This window comes from Octopus bimaculoides, chromosome 9, assembly GCF_001194135.2.
Source record: "Octopus bimaculoides isolate UCB-OBI-ISO-001 chromosome 9, ASM119413v2, whole genome shotgun sequence".
Classification (NCBI taxonomy): domain Eukaryota; kingdom Metazoa; phylum Mollusca; class Cephalopoda; order Octopoda; family Octopodidae; genus Octopus; species Octopus bimaculoides.
In genome coordinates this window covers 17,763,707-17,768,337 of record NC_068989.1, presented here as the reverse complement: position 1 = coordinate 17,768,337, position 4,631 = coordinate 17,763,707, and positions in this window count along the sequence as shown.

Here is a 4,631-nt window from a genome sequence, read left to right as displayed (position 1 = left end):
GAAAGAAGAATATTTAATCAAACAGTTTTGTATAAATTTGATGATATTCTCCTGTCATCTTATTCATTCCTCCAGGGCGTGATGTTAATAACCCGCAAACATATTTCTCATACATTCTGAGAAGTGAAAGTGAAGCAGATTCAGAATATTTTCTGAGAATATTCACTTTCAAGTCTTCTTCAAAATTGCAGCCGCTTAAAACGAAATGTTCAGCAAGTTCTGTCGAACTACTGTTATTGAGCCTGACGTCACATCTGTGCCCATTAGACCTTTTGTTTAATTGTTCTGTTGTACAACCAACATAAATTAAGTTGTTTCATGCATTCTGCAGCGTACACCAAATGGTAATCTTTACATGTTCCACCTTCTGTATAAATAATAACATTTCTGTTATGATTTCTGATGGAATTCACTTCACTCATGTTGTTGCACAATGAACAGGGCTTACTTCTCTTGCGGCTATTCTTTAAGGTACAGCATACAGATACTCCAATGTTCGTTTTCTTGGAGTCAGATATAGAGGTCAATAATTCTCTTATATTCTTATACCGTCTAAAGGCTACAATAGGCAGCTGAGGAAATATCCGTTTGAAGCGAGGATATTTTTTCGCCACATACTGGTAAACTTTCATGCAACACTTTTGAAATGCCAGCGAAATGTCGGTGCCAGCTAATCACTAAATGAATTCTTTCATCTATTATATTGTATTTTCTAATCTTAGGTATTTCATTTGCTATTTCCTTTAATCGTGATTCACTGTAACCGCGTTTGACATAAGGATATACAAAAGCATTTGCATGTTTCCAGTAATGCCCTATGTCAGTACAATCCGTTTTATCCTCAAAAATTAGGATTTCGGATTTGACCGAATAAGATGTAAGTAATTCTTCATAAGAAGTTTTGTCATTTAAAACTTCTTCACAAGCCGAAATATATCCACTTTTGTCCATAATTACGATAACGCCTCCTTTATCGGCCATCTTAATAACAATAGAATCGCTATTAGCTAGACGTCGGGGTGCGTAACGTTGAGAATTTGTGAGGTTATTCTAAGACTTCTTTCCACTTGTTTTAAGGCTTTCTCTAATGCCTGCCTGAAAAGATTCAAGAAATTCTAGTAGTGCTTGTCAACTTCCATCCCGAATTTTATCTGGATACCAATTGAGATTCTTTTCGAAATTCTTAGTGCTTGGGTAAAAACTCAGTCCAAACTCTAAGACTGAGACATCGTCGGGCGAAAGTTTTAGTTTAGATAGATTTATGACCGACTTATTCTCTAGTGTAATGGTTTTTCTCGGGCAAGACGAAGAGCGCGATTCGATCGTAAGATATTTTATTAGTTGAACGATATTTCAACAGTACGTCTGTCTTTGTCAAGTTCAAAACTTTACGATTAAATTTCTACAATTTTGAATTTTTATCACTTTTTATTTTGAACTTGACAAAGACAGACATACTGTTGAAATATCGTTCAACTAATAAAATATCTTACAATCTAATCGCGCTGTTCGTCTTGACTATTATTATTATTATTATTTTATGTTTGACTTTTGTTTTGCATTTGTACAAGTTGGATCCAAGTCTCACCCAGAGACCTCAAGAGACAACAAGTTAGAAGTTCATGTAGGTGTTATGCCTAGGGTACCATATATTTGGATTTGTACAGTTTTGTTCTAGTGAATGTTTAAGAAACCATAAGAAAATTATGTGTTTGTTTTAAAATTTGAGATCACATAGACAGTATTTTACATAGGATATGGGCAGTTCCCATGAGCACTATCTTTTGAACTTCAGTCATTTTGGGGTTTCCTGGTATCTGAGCTAGGTAGTAATCAGCCCGTTTCGCTGTCATTCCCAGGGCACCTATGACAATAGGTATTGTTTTAGTCTTCTATTATTATTATTATTATTATTATTATTATTATTATTATTATTATTATTATTATTATTATTATTATCATTATTATTATTATTATTACTATTATTATTATTATTATTATTATTATTATTATTATTATAAATATTATTCAGTAGTCTTATTTTTATGACGTGCTTTCAACTACGCTATCGAGTGCAGCTCTGTGTGCCTTGAATATGTTCTGCGGTTTGTTTTGGTGCCGTTATTTTCATTGCTTTTATTAAGGTGACAAGCTGGCAAAATTATTAGCGCGTGGGACAAAATGATAAGTGGCATTTTCCAGTCTCACGTTCTGAGTTCAAATCCGACCAAGGTCAAATTTTTCTTTCATCCTTTCCGGGGGTCGATGCAATAAGTAGCAGTTGATCTCTGCGGTCGACGTAATCGACTCAACATCTACCCGGAAATTGCTGGCATTGTTGCAAAATTTGAAACCACCATTATCATCATCATGACACTTGGCGTGGCTTTCAGAATACGAATCTCACCAAGGACAAATTCATTACTCATTCTTCTTATATTGTTAGAAATATGTACAACTCAACAAAAGATCAAAGAAGATATCAATGACAGGACATCACGTCTCATTTACTTAAATAAAGCACCTCTTTACACGCCTCTCCAGTCAACACGTAATTAATATTCATTTATTTTTATTACGTATGTACAGAAGATTACTGGGTGCACAACTGTGTACCTTTGGCTGCTACGTTGTATTCTTTCATGTTTTGAAAGGAAATTTTACCGAGTTCAACTTATTTTAATCCTTCCAGGAGGTCGATAAAGGATTTAGGAAAGTAGAGAGGTGAAGTTTCTTTTCATACAAGTTTGTGACCTCGGCCAAAAGTTACAAAATCATTATTTATATATAGAATTACTTATGGTGGAGTTTGTCGGAGTGGCATTAAGTGGTGGTGCGGTAGCATCAAAGTAATGCAGGAGTGGCATTGGAGTGTCAAGACAGTGGTAGTGATATGGTATTGTGACGCTGAAGTAGAATTGAAGTGGCACTGGAAGGGCATTGAAGTAGTAATAGTGTATAGATTTTTGTTTATTTAGAACTTTGAACTGTTATATGATTACTCTGGAAACATATGTTACGCCTATTACCATTGCTTTGATATAAAGTATTTGAAAAGTTAGTCGATACAGGAGGATCATCACCCTTAACCTTAGCAACCCCCTCAGGTCTCCCACCACTGCTTGACAACCGGTGTTAGTTTATTTACGTCCCCATAACCTAGCGGTTCAGCAAATGAGACAGACAGGAAAAGTATCAGGCGTTAAGAAAAACCCTGGGGTCGATTCATTCGACTAAAACCTTTCAAGGCGGTTCCCACAGTCAAACGATAAACGATTATAATTGATATATCAGTAGTATTAATATATTAGAGTATTCCTATGAGCTGATAGTTGTAATGTGCTGGTAAATGAATATGCGAACATCGATGTTGTTAGAGTGGCGCGTGTGAGTAGCTTGTTTGTTGTAAAAGTCATCATGTATTTTCTGTGTTAAGTTCGTAATGGTTAAACGTTGTGATTAGGGGAAGGAAAATGTGTGGGTTATTGTCGCCAGATGGTGATGTGTCTGTATGAAGCTACTTCACCCCAGACTTTGGGGGATAGGGATTTAGATTTACTGGAATTTTGCTCACCTTCCATATTCTTGAAATTTAGCAGTGCTAGTACGATTAGTCACAAATGTTGGTGAGTAGATTCCTTCAAAGCCCATATGTTTTGGGTACATATGGGTGATTCTATCAGACTCTGTTTTTATATTTCTATATTTCTATATTACCTTTCGTTTGGTTTCTTATGGGAGGAAGGTGAAAGGTGGGCGAATTTCCTTCAGCGTTTCTGTTTGTATGAACTTTGTGTGAACTTTGACGTCTGGTTTTCGAGAAATACCTGATAAATGAGTTTAATTGTTGTTCCAATATGGATATCGTTATTTTAGGTTCTTATTGTGATACAGGGCAGAGTATGACCATTGTTGTTGTTGTTGTTGATGATGAAAATGATGATGATGATGATGATGATGATGATGATGATGATATTAAACGTAATTTGTTGTTAGCTTTGTGGCTTTCTATTATACTAAAGTTTCTTTCTTTTTTGCCATTTCCTGATTCAGTTGTCTGATGAAGATTTTTATTTACATTGTGTGTGGTTTTAGTGTACTGCGTTAGTTATTGTTGTTAAACTATGATACAAATTATAATATACTATCGACGGATTAAACAGTGTTTTATTTTACTGATTAAATGTTTTACAGAATAACTCTATGATTTTAACCTACACCGCCTGAGTAAATAAAACTCACTTAGATACACTATGCAGTTTGAAACATGTGTCTATCTTATAATTTCTCTATGGACGAAGACGTGGGATAAACTGGACTAATTTTAATCCTATACTGGGCTATCATCTGTAACCCGCTTGTACCCCCTTGTAATTCTCGATGGAGATATTGCATATATAGCCATTATTATTAAGGGATACACTAGGCTGGATACACCCACTTGCATAAATAATGCATTCTTGGAAACTAGTTATTTACTGATCGAACTAACTGCCGGAATACTAGATTAAACGAAATCGGTTTATCCAATTAGTGGACCACTTAATAACTGCGTTTACACACACACACACACACACACACACACACACACACACACACATATATATATATATATATATATATATATATAT